A 12,538-nucleotide genomic window follows, 5' to 3' on the forward strand; every position below is an offset into this window, starting at 1 on the left:
GGGAAGTGGATGCTCCAGAAATTTACAGGGGCAGGTGAACACTCACCAAGTGTTTGCTCTTTGAAGATCATGAGCGGTTTCCAACCAAACTTCTGGAGAGCGGCAGGATCAGCAGCCCCCGTCTCCGGGAACCTGACGTCATGATGAGAGAAGCAGCTCTGAGGAATCTCACCAGGTACTTTTGAGTAGGTCTGTGGCCCAGAGTCTGCCATTGCCTTGTCCTAAGTATCTCCACAAAAGAAGACCCCGTTCATGGCCTAGTGGGGAGCGTAAGGTTTTGGAGTCAGACATCCCTGGCCTTGGCTCTCAGCTCTGCTCCCTTCTAGCTCTGGGACTTGGGGTGAGTTATGTAGGTTATCTGAGCCCTTCTTTCCCTGCATGTAAAATGGGGGTAGTAATCCCAACCACAGTCGTTGTGAGGGTTGAATAAGCTGATGCTAAACAGCACTTGGCACAGTGCCACACAAGCCACAGGTGCCGGGCACGTGTGAATGCCTATTCATTTTTTAGTAACAGAGATTTGTACTTACTACTAGAGCTAGAGGGGTCTTAGAAATTACTGGTCCAATCCTCTCATCCTACAGTGGTGAGAGGACCCCTGACGTCTAATCTAAGTCTTTCCTGTTGCAATATCTGCTGAGGCTGTCTTCACTAGAAGCAGAAAACTGATGTCCCTCCTACACAATCCTATACGAGCTCTATACCTGCCCATAAAAGGATAATTTGACTCCTTTTTCCCAAGAACATTTGCCTATCATTTGCTCTTTGCTCCGCCAAAGGTGTGATCGATCAACGCACCATATTCAAAGTGGGAGGATTGTCCTAGCAACACGGTAGACGAATCCTAAACAAATCCAGCAAGCCTGGAATATCTGAAGGATGCTGGTCATAATTATTCTTGGATAAGCTAAGAAATAAATACAATTACTTGTGTTTTTTTTTTCACTCTGGTTCGTTTTTTTAGGAATACAAGTTGTTATCTTTATTGTGGCAAAATATACAGAATGTGAAATTTACTATTTTAACTATTTTTAGTTATACAATTCTGACATTAAGTACATTCAGAATTGTTGTGTAGCTGTCACCATTATTTCCAGAACTTATTCATCCCAAATAGAAATTCTGTACCCGTTAAACAAACATTTAAAAAAATTTTAATAGGGGGAGGTAATTTGAGGTTTATTTATTTATTTTTCTAAACAGAGGTAAGGGGGATTGAACCCAGGACCTTGTGCATGCTAAGTATGCACTCTACTGCTTGGGCTATACCCTCCCCACCCTCTGTTTATCTATTTTATATGTAGTGTTTAGTTCTACTTTCTGTCTCCATTAATTTGCCTATTTTTAGAGAACTCATATAAGTGGAAGCACACACTATGTATCTGGCTTCTCTCACTTAGCATAATGTTTTCAAGGTTTATCCATGTTGTAGCATGTATCAGAATTTCATTCCTTTTTTTAAAAAACATCTTCATTGTGGTATGGTTCCTGTACAGTAAACTACACATATTTCAAATGTACAATTTGATGAATTTTGATAGATGTATACACCAATGAAACCATTCCCACAATCAAGAGAGCTAAAATGCTTTCACTCCCTAAAGGATTTCCAATTTATCCCTTCCTACCCACTTTACCCACTGGTAACCAACCATAAGTTTGTTCTCTATGTCTGTGAGTCTGTTTCTGTTTTGTGGGTAAGTTCATCTGTGTCTTTTTTTTTAGATTCCATGTCTGAAGTGATATCATATGGCATTTTTCTCTCTCTTTCTGGCTTAATTCACTTAGAATGACGATCTCTAGGTCCATCCATGTTGCTGCAAATGGCATTATTTTATTCTTTTTTATGGCTGAGTAGTATTCCATTATATATAATGCCTAACCATCTTCAAGCTGGGACACTGGCCTTCTCCTCCTGCCTTTGGACTGAGACTTGGATTGGAATTTATACTGTTGGCTCTCTGGGTCTCCAGCTTACAAATCACAGGTCCTGGGACTTATCAGCTTCCACAACCACATGAGTCAATTCCTTATACTAAACCTATCTGTCTATCTGCCTGTCTGTCTATGGATATGGACATAGATACACAGGATATATATCCTATTGGCTCTATTTCCATGGAGAACTCAGAGTAATACAATTTATGATTTTTATGTCTTGTTTAAGAAATTCTTCTCTACCCTGAGGTTTTAAAGATGATCATCTTTAATTACTTCTAAAGATTTTCAGTTTTTGCTTTTCGAATTTAGGTCTTTAATCCTACCGAAGGTTATTTTTGTATATGCGATGAGGTAGGAATCCAATTTTATTTTTTTCCAAATGAATAACCAATTGTTCAGTATCATTTTAAAAGTAATCCATCTGAATTAATTTTCCAGGGCTGTCGTAACAAATTACCACAAACTAGGTGGCTTAAAACAACAGAAATTTATTCTCTCACAGTTCAGGAGGTCAGAAGTACAAAATCAGTGTGTCGGCAGAATTGGTTCCTTTTGGAGACTCTGAGAGAAAAAACACCCAGTGCCTCTCTCTTGGCTTTGGGTGGTGGCAGCCATCCTTGGTGTTCCTTGGTTTGTAGACACATCACTCCAGTCTCTGCCTCCATCTTCACGTTGTTTTCTTCTCTGTGTCTCTGTGTGTCTTTTTTCTTATACGGACACCAGGCACTGTACTTAGGGCTGACTCTAAATCCAGGATGAGCTAATTTTGAGATCTTTGACTAATTATATCTATAAAGACCTTATTTCCCATAATCTCATAATCTGAGATTCTAGGTGGAAATGAATTTTGGGAGGGATGCTATTCAACCCATGACACCATCCTCCGCTATTCTTTTGCAAATATCATTTCTGTTGTGTAGCAAATGTCCATATATGTGTGGGCAGAGTGATCATTTTATAATGCAAATTTCTGATGAAATGGTTATACAGTTTTTACAAGATCATCCTTATTTAATCCTCACAACAGTTCTATGAAGGTAAGTACTACTAAAATCACAAAGTTATGCAGTTATGATGTGATAACAAACCACCCCCAAATCTCAGTGGCTTGCGTCACCAAATTTTCTCCCTCACGTTCCACATCAGTGCTGTGGGGCAGTTGTGGGTTGCCTGCAGCTCTGCTCTCGTGTCTTTTCATTCCAAGATCCAGGCTGAAGACCCCATCCAGGTCACACCATTCCAGTGGCAGAAATAAAAAGAGATTGATTTTAGACTGCAACATGCAATGGCTCTCCAAGTTTCTACCTAGAACTGGCACACATCTCTCCAGCTCCAATTCCATTGGCCGCAGGAAGTCATGTGGTCAGGCCTGACTTAGGGCTGGGGAAGTGTGCTCCTTCCTCTGTAGTCTCATGGCAACTGGCTAGAATGTGTAATCTTACTGGGAAGGGGGAGAGCAAATAAGAGGAGACAAACTCTCTCTCCCACAGAGGTTAAGTAACTTGCCCAAGGTGAAACAGCTGAGAAGGGGCAGAATCAGGATTCAAACTCAAGACAGTCTTTCTCCAAAGCCAGAGTGTACCCCATGCCTCCCTATTGCCTGCTAGATGGCGTGCAGATACATCTAAGTTTTAGGGCTCCTGCAGCCTGGAGCGCCCCTCTACCTCTGTGTGTTCAAGTCACCCTTTAATGCTCCACTCCGATCTCAACTCCGCTGTGAGCTTCTCTCCTCGGAATTAATCACCATGTGCCCCACTCACTCTTTACAAGTATTTCTTGCTCACTGTTTTATTCCCTCTGAAGGGTGGAATGCATTCTTACATGTCATGTGTCCCCTCTGCCCCCAGGCCTTGCCCAGTGTTCTCTAAAGATTTGCAATATTTGGGGATGAGATGAGTGGGGGGTCGGAGCTGCAGTCAGGCTGTTCTCCTGGGGATGAGAACACTCGGCCTACTTTTCCACAGCTCTAACCTAAGCTTAGCACCTGGTGCTCAGGTGACTGTCAGGTCAGCTTTGTGTGACTCACTCTGGAAGCCTTTGCACCAGCACCTCGAGGCCCTGGGCTGGGATGGGTGTGTGCTGGTGGTGATGAGGGAGGAGGTGGGAACTAACTTTTGCCTTTCAGAACTTCTTCCCTTTCCCCACTTAAGTCCTTTTCTTAAGTGATCTGGGCAAGTCCCTACCCATCAGGCCTAGGAGGACTGGGGAGGCCGTGGAAAGTTCAGGAGAAGGAGGAAAGCACTGCTGGGTCAGAGGAGAGGGAGAGAGTGCAGGGAAGAAAATAACTGCGCATGGAAAGACTTCACTGACTTGTCCAAGTGATTTAATCTAACCTCTCTGAGCTTCAGTTTTCCTGGCTGTGAACTGGAGACCATACTGACCTTGCCCGCTTTCCTAAGTTGTGGTAAAAATACATAGTAAAATACTGGAAGCCTTTAGGATTGCAGCCTTGACATCACAGACTTGTATTGCAATCCCTCTCATAAACTATGTGACTGTGGGAAAATTGCGAATCTCAGTGAACCATGGTGTCCTTGTCTATAAAATGAAGATACTAATCATAGCTACCTCTCAGGGTGAGAAAATTATGTAAGTAAAGTGCTTAGCACATAGTGCTCTATAGTCTTGGCTATTTCCGTATAAGTCGATGATACTTATTATTTAAGGAAAGGACCACACCTGGTGTCACCTGGGAACATTAAAAGGAAAGGGACAGAGTCTAACTTTTCCTAGAACCAATTGCTTCCTTTAGCCAAATATGAGGTGTGGCTCAAAGGAATGAGGAAGCAATTCAGGAGGTGACAGCACACAGAACACTGATTTTGAGGGAGGAGTAGAGAGGTTAGCTGACCCTCCCCAAGGCCCAGAGGTCCTTGACTCCTACCCCAAGCCCTGTGGTTGTAGTTAATTGAATCCTTCTTGTCCCTTCCAATCCAGTCACCAAGTCCTGGGGAGGTGGCCTCTGTAATAATAATGATAATATGAGACCAGTGATATTGTTTGAAGCTTACAAAGGCTGTCTAATACATTGGCCCAGCTATCCTGCATAATCTCTTTCCTATAAACAGAATCCAGAATCAGAAGGAACTTGGAGATTATTCTGCATTTCACAGATGGGGAAACTGAAATCCAGAGAAGGGAAAGGATTTACCCAAGACCCCACAATAAGTTACCAGCAGAGGCAGGACTAGAACCCGCAGCTCCGGACTTCCAGCCCAGGGCCAGTGTTCCTGTCACCACACACCTGTCCTTCCTTTCCATTCCCACTGCTATCCAACCTGTTCTCTTATCTTCAGGACCACTTTAGTGCTTCCTAACTGGGCCTCCCTGCCTCTCATCCCTTCAGATCAATTTGTTCTATACATACAGCCAGGTAATTGTCTGGAAGCATGGCCTTGCCTTTGTCTTGCTCTCCTAATAGAACTTGCTCATTTTTCAACTCGAAGGGTCATCTGATTACTGGTTCAGCCTCGAATTGAAGACCGAATCTTTCTTTGGATACATGTATTGGCCGGGAGTTCATCACTCCCAAGGTGGTCCGTTCCATTCTTGGATCGTGTCGACTGTTAGAGTTCTTTACAATAAGCTGAAATTCTCCTCCTGGATGTCCACCCACAAGAGCTGAGTAGAATTCTTTCACATTCATTGTTCAGCAAATTTGTAGTTAATGTTTAATGTGAGCCAGGTCCTGGGTGGATTAGGGGCTGAGGGAAACAGAAAGAGGAGTTAGACATGGATCCTTCCTCAGAGAGTAGGGATTAGGGGTTCGCAGTGTTTGGTTTTTTTAGACCTAAATAATAAGGAGAAAATCAAATCCCCTTTCTGTATGACAGCCCTTTGGATGTTTGGAGACAGCCACTAAATAGATCCTCCTTGTGCTTTCCCTTCTCCAGGATATTTAAATCACTCACCACACAACGTGGCATCAAGGTCTTCAGCATCCTGGTCTCCTCTAGACTGGCTCCAGTGTGAGTGGATGTACCGCTCAGAGCACGGGGCCCCCCCAGAGCTGAGCCTCATGGTCCAATTGTGATCAGCCTGGGGCAGCACAAAGCCTCTAACTGAGTTAGAACTGCAGAGGCTTGTTTCTGTTGATACAGCATATCATGTTCACTCTGCCCAGCTTCGTTCTTTTTTTCTTTCTTCCTTCCTTCCCTTCCTTCTTTTCTTTATTTTTTCTGCAGGCTCATTGCATTGTTGAGCTTGAGGTCAACTCAAGCCTTTAAGTCATTTTCATTGAAACTGCTCTGAATCTAGGTTCTTTCTAGCCTATATTTTAGGCACTTGTCCAACATGGCAGCCACTAGCCCCATGTGACAATAGACATATAAAGTACTTAAAATTAATTAAAATGAAAATTTTCGTTTCTCAGTTGTATGAACCACATTTTAAGTGCTCAACAGCCACAGGTGGCTAGTGGCGACTGTATCAGACAATGCAGATTTAGGACACTTCCATCTTCGTGGAAAGTTCCACGGGACTGCTCTGGTTTGGACTGAAGGGCAGGAGTTTACATTAATCCCATGTGACACCTCATCTTGTTAGTTCCAGCTCAGCCCCCAGGCTGCTGCGATCTTTTGGAAACTCATGTTGGTTTCCGGAGTGTTTGCGGGCCCTCCCAACTTCATGACAGCTGTAGATTTGATTAGAGTTTCATGCCTTCCTCTGCTTTATCTAAAACCACTGATAAAAATGCCCAGCAGAGCAGAGAGGGCAGCCGCCAAGCCCGGCGTGTGGTCCTGGGCACTGCAGCCTCACGTGGCAGTCATGCAGTAGTTTAACAGATGAGTCCTACAGATCAGGCCCTGTGTACCAGCAACGGGTACACACAGGGAGACAGTGGAAGGCAAGTAAAGTGTCCTGCTGTGCTGGAGGCTCTAGCAATTCAAATGCCCTTGCCCACGTTCAGCGCAGCTTCTGTGTGGCCCACGGTCGTGGTCGTTGAGTGCAGGCTTGGAAATCAGCTTCCTGGGTTTGGATCCTGGCTCTGCCACTTTATAAACTATGTAATGTCTTCATGTTTCAGTTTCCTATGTAGAAGGTGGGGATGAGAATAACCTCTATCCCACAGTGCTGTCATGGGATTAAATGAGTTAGTGCCAGTGAAGCTCTTAGAACAGTGCATGGAATATAGTAAGCACTCCGGATATGCTAGTTCTTATTAATTTTCCTGATTAACTATAACTTTCCTCCCTGGACAAGCCATGCTCAGTCCTGCTTCGGGGTCTCAGCTCCCTCACTTCTGCCCTCTCTTAGTTTGTGGAAGTCCTTCCAGGCCCAAACTAGGCCTCCCCTCCGTAATTTATGTTCTCAGCTGCTCACCTGGCACTTAGTGTCCTATACTGGAGAGCGACCAAAGAGAAGGACTTGAATAATTGCTGGGCTTTATTGTTGGCTCTGTGCTGTCTGCTGGAGAGACCTAGGAAAAGCGTTCCTCTATAAAATGGGGCTAATCACAACTGCCATATAGGACGCCGGTCATGGCTAAGTCAGACTAAGGTGAGAGTTCCTGCACTTAGGAGGCCTTTTCATCCAGTAAAACCTCTGAAAGTGCAAGACCCTTCCTTCTTCCTCCACGTCTCTGTGCTTTACTTAGTGTCTAACAAAGGAGGCCAGGATCATTATTCCCTGCATTTCTGGAGAGCCTGTTCCTGTCCCAGGAGCCCTGGTCAGGAATTCCCTCCGTTTCTTCTATGTAATGTGAATGCCTGATCGGTTCCGCACCTTCTCCTCGCTGCTATCTCGGGCTTGCTGAACTTGGATTAGTTCCTCCTTCTCTATACTGAAGTATAGAACTTCAGTCTATACTCAAAGTAGGACCTTAAAGGAGCGCCTGTAAGGGCCAGAGTAGTTATGACCCTAATTTAGACAAGCTCTTTACTTATATCGTGCCTGTGCCTGTGGAGGGTGGGCGTCGGGGCTCCGGCGCCAGGGGCCAGCCCTTGGAGAGCACCCCCGCCACCCCCCGAGGGTCCAAAGGTATTGCCACCCGAGAGAGAGCTGGAATGCGCGGCTCGATCTTCAGCGAGCTCCCGCCGCGGGAACAATGGGAGGGCGGCGGGGAGGCGGGTGGGCGTCGACCGGGTTCGGGCTGGAGGTGGAGAAGGCCGGCAAGCTGAGCGCCGGGCCCTGGGGTTAGCCCGGGGCACCGGGCCGGGAGCCGAGGCGTCCTAGCCAGTGAAAACCGAGGTCGGTGCCGGCAGGGACCCGGGAGGAGGCGGGGGCGGGGCCCGAACCCACCCGGCTGGGACGGGGAGGGCGAGGGGGCCTGGAGTGCGATCTCCTCTTTTTCGCCCCGCCGCTCGCTCGGTCTCGGAGCTCCGCGGCGGCTCAGGTAGGCGCCCGGCCCACGTGGGGAAGCGGACGGCGGGCCCTGAGCGCCAGGCGGGCTCGCGGGGCTCAGCCCCCTCCTCTCCTCCCCTCCCCGGGGGCTGGCGCGGCTCCTCCCGACGCGCGGCCCCGGCTCGGGCGGCTCCGGCGGCTCCGGCGGCTCCGGCAGCGGCGGCGCTCCTCCGGCTGCTCGCGGCCGCTGCTCGCTCGCTTGCTCACCCGTGGCTGCTGGGGTGGCCGGGATCGCCGCCTCCTCCTCGTGGGGAGCCGGCCTGGGCGGGGCGGAAGGGGGAGACCGGGTGAGGAGGGCGGGCGAGGAGGGGGCTGCTCCGCGGAAGAGAGAGAGGGAGCGAGCGAGGGAGCGAGCGAGCGAGCGGGGCATTTGTGCGCAGCTCGAGTACGCCTCGGAGCCCGCCGGGCGGCTGCCGGACGCACGGACCGAGGACAGACAGCGCCGGAAGCAGCGCCGCCGCCGCCAGGTTAGCCGCCCCAGCCGCCCTCCTCCGGGCCCCCGGGATCCCGCTGCGTCTGAGCCTGTGTGTGGGGAGGGTGATCGCTGAGGGCTCCGGGCTCGGTCCCCTGTCCTCGAGCACTGACAGGCCGGCGGGTAGGCTCCAGGGGGCTGGACACCACCGGGGCGGGAGGCGGGCGCCCGAGCCGGGAGCCCCAGGCCTTGGTTCTTGAGTCTTAGACTGTATGTGTGTCGGGGCCCACGTCGCCGTGTGTGTTGGGTGTGAGCGCGCGTGTGCCCGTGGCTCTGTGCAAGTGGATGATCGATGTGTGCGCGCGTGCATCTGTGCGCCTGGTGTGCAGTGTGTGTGTGGGGGAGTGTGTCCTGTATGTCTCCGCGCCTCTGGACTGGTTGGTGTGTGTGTGTGTTCGCGTGTGTCTATGCGTGAATGTATCTATGAGAGGGTGTGTCCGAATGTGTAGCTGAGTATGTGTACATTTGGATGAGGGTGTGTGCTGGTGGCTTCTCTGGTGACTGGATCCTCTGGCAGTGTGTGTGTGTGTGTGTGTGTGTGTGTGTGTGTGTGGCTTGTGAGCGCTAGTGTGACTCGTGTGTGCGCGTGTGAGGGCGAGTGTGCATCCGCGGAGCCCCTAGGAGCCCCCGTGTGCGTGTGCGCGGCTTTGTCTCTGCACTGCCGGGAGGAAGGGGTGGCGGCGGCGGCCGAGGCGCTGCCGTCGCCGGGAGCCGGGCACCTGGCCGGGACGGAGGGTGGCGGCGGTGGCGGCGGGAGCGTCCCCGCTGGGCCTAGACTCCCTACCGGCAGGTGGGCGGCCACACCCCGGGGGGCCAGAGGGAGGCGGGCTGACAGCGGAGCCCGAGTACCCGGCGGAGCCGGAGCGGAGGGCGTGTCCTGCCTGGAGCCGTGGTGTGTGTGGTGGTGTGGAGGAGCGTATGGGTGTGGGTGGTGGTGGCGACCACAGACGTCCCCAGGCTGGTGACCCAGTCGGTTCAGGGATCCATTTCCTGTCGTGGCGCAGGGACCGTCGCCCAAAGCCAGACCGGGCCTGGCCAGGTCAGCCGCACTCCCACCCTCACCCCTGCCTGCTCCCATGGGTAGAGCTGCACCTTAGGTGCCCAGAAAGGGGGAGGGAGAACCACTCTCTTAAAGGGCCAGTGCCTCTGCTCCAAGGAATCCACCCCCCTCAGGAGACCTCTACTTTGAGAGAGGTCCCTGGGTGTGTCTTACCCCTTCCCCCGTGTATTGGTGCGGTGCATGCATTACGAGATGTATAGTCTGTGTGCGTGTGTGTGTTCTCTCTGTGTTTCTTGTACATTTGGGGGCAGAGGTGTATTTTATCAGCCTATGTGTATGTCTTTTATAAATTTGGGTATATTTGTTTTTATGTACACATAGCTGTTTGTATATTAGTGAGTCTGTGCATGTGGGTTTGCAAGAGAAGCGGCATTTTGCTGCCAATTGGAATAAGACAAAACAATTCTGTCCAGGGCCACCCTATTTTAGAAAAACTAGGTGAAAAGGTAGTTTGGAAATTCAGCCCCTGGCTTTGTGGGTTTCAGATGCTGGTACTGAAATGTAGATAGATTGGAATTATACTGGATATGAGGATAGAAACTGAGACTCTTACAAGAGGAAGGAAGTGTTCTGGAAGAAGGCGGTCCAAGTGTAAGAATTCACCCTCCACTTCCAGTTCTTCTTTCCTAGAACTTCACCCCCCCTCCCACTGCCCAGCCTGCCAGGATCAGTGCACAACAGTGTAAAGGGAGGGAGCTGGGAGTGTGAAAGGAAGGAGGGTGGATGGGTGATAGGATTGGGGGCCAACAGCAGATTTCTGCAATTTAAAAAATTGTTTCCTTGCTGAAGGCAGCAGAAGCTGGGGAAAGCTGAGCTTGCTGTCCCCTTCCCTAAATCCCTTTCCTGGTCTGGAGCTCAGGAGCCCTGGGAATTTGATCCAGGGGTCTCCTTTTCACTTTGGTTAAACCTTTCATGTGTTTACCTGTTCACTCAACACATTATTATGGAGTTTCTCTTATGCAAGAGTCTAAACCCTCTAAGCCTCAGTTCCCCTGGCTGAGCAGCTGGTAGGCTGGATTCTGGGATTTTGAGGCCCCCTCCTGTTCTCAGAGTGCTATCCTTTGTCTTGTTGTTACCCAGATTTAGGAATCTACCCTTCTAGCCCCCAAAGATCCTGGCCATGGTCCCCATTCACCACTCCTCCTTGTCCCTATATAGTCTATTCTGGAGCAGTGGTTCTCAAAGTATGGTTACCCCACCAGCCGCAGCAGGGTCACCTGGGATCTTGTTAGAAATGCAAATTCTTGGGCTTCTCGCTGGATCTACTGAATCAACACCTCTTGGGGTGGAGCCCAGTAGCCCATGTTTTAACAAACACAGGTGATTCTAATGTGCTCTAGAGCTCAAGAGAGGTGACAACAGGGAGCTGGAACCTCCTATAGGATGAAACACCTGGAAAGTGTCTCCTGTCCCCTTCTACACACATACTTGAAGTAGCTGACAGCCCTGACCTGGCAAGTAGAGGTTCTGGCTTCAAGTCCCAGGTCTTCCTTGTGATCTTGGACAGATCACTCCTTCACTGAATAATGCAATGACTTGTTGACAGTGTCTGCTCTGGGCCAGGTTCTGAGCAAGGGATCTCCCTGCTTGTCTTAGTTTCTCCACTTCTTACGTTGATCTACAAGACCCGCAAGATTGAGTCCCTGCCTGCCTCTCTCGAAACTGGTCACTCTTGCCTTCTTTTAGTTCATCCAAGCACCATGAGCTCTTTTGCCTCTGGGATTTTGCACATGCTGTTCCTTCTGTCTACCACACTCTTCTCGTGCTTCTTATCTTGGTTAATGCCCACTGTTCAGATTTCAGCTCAAGAATCACTTTCTTAGAGGAGCCTTTGCCAACAACTCCTTAGGATAAGTCAATTTTTCCTATACATTCTTATAGCTCCCCATATTTCATGGCACTTATGAAAATTTATAATCATACATGAACTTGTCAGTTGTTTGTCTGTTTCCCCTCACTGGATTGCAAATGCCATCTGGGCAGGCACTTGCTAATCAGGCTTCCTTGTGTCCCCACACAGGGTCTGGCTTATGATTGGTGTTCCATAAATTTGTTGAATGGATGTCTTTATAAAGTGAGAGATTAAATGATACCCAAAGTGTCCTCTAAAGACTTGACACTGTAATATTTAAGCAAACCTCAGACCTTTTTGAAGCAGATTTCTTTCTCTTTTTTACTGCTACATCGCCTAGCCATAGATTTGAGCCCCAACTGTGTGCCCAGGCCCATGCTGGGCTCTGCTCTAGGGGAGGCAGGAAAAAGCTCTTCAGGAAATACAACCTGCCTTGTTTTCCCTGTCCTCCTGGATTTAAGATCCTGCGAGAATGAGATGAGGAAGAACAATGAATAAGGAATCTTATTAGATGCCTTGATAGATTCCTGTGGGTGAGTCACTTTTCCTTTCTTCTTGCTTGTTTCTTCTTCTGTACAAGGAGAGTATTAGGGTGGCTGGTGTACCTAACATTGGTTACTAGTGCTGGCTCCAGAGTATGTAGCACTGGCTTTGCCACAAACTAGTTGGGTGGACTTGGGCAAGTGACTTCGTCTCTTCATTTCCTCGCTTGTAAAACAAGACCAATAAAAGTATCTGTTCCAAAGGGTTGTTTTGAGAATGAAATGAGGTAACAAACATGGAATGCTTCGCACAGTGTAAATGTTTGGTAAATGTTGGCAATTATTACTGTTATGGCTACTCCACAGTTCATTCTTGAAGGCCTTTGTAC

The 12,538-nt window shown here is 48.9% G+C and overlaps 1 protein-coding gene across 13 annotated transcripts in view; it reads left to right on the forward strand.

The window, feature by feature from the left end:
* Positions 1–85: 85 nt before the first annotated feature.
* EPB41L1 (erythrocyte membrane protein band 4.1 like 1) overlaps positions 86–12,538 on the forward strand; it is a 124,508-nt gene continuing 112,055 nt past the window's right edge. Inside the window, exons 1-2 of one of the 13 annotated variants that reach the window (XM_032462225.1) lie at positions 8,026–8,130; positions 8,664–8,750. The gene's annotated coding sequence lies outside the window, so the exon portion shown is untranslated. Of the gene's footprint in view, positions 176–8,025; positions 8,131–8,199; positions 8,276–8,488; positions 8,751–9,688; positions 9,795–12,538 lie in introns of those variants that run through there. The other 12 variants (XM_032462224.1, XM_032462229.1, XM_032462230.1 and 9 more) reach the window with 12 other exon arrangements.

The sequence above is a fragment of the Camelus ferus genome, chromosome 19, assembly GCF_009834535.1.
Source record: "Camelus ferus isolate YT-003-E chromosome 19, BCGSAC_Cfer_1.0, whole genome shotgun sequence".
NCBI classification, from domain to species: domain Eukaryota; kingdom Metazoa; phylum Chordata; class Mammalia; order Artiodactyla; family Camelidae; genus Camelus; species Camelus ferus.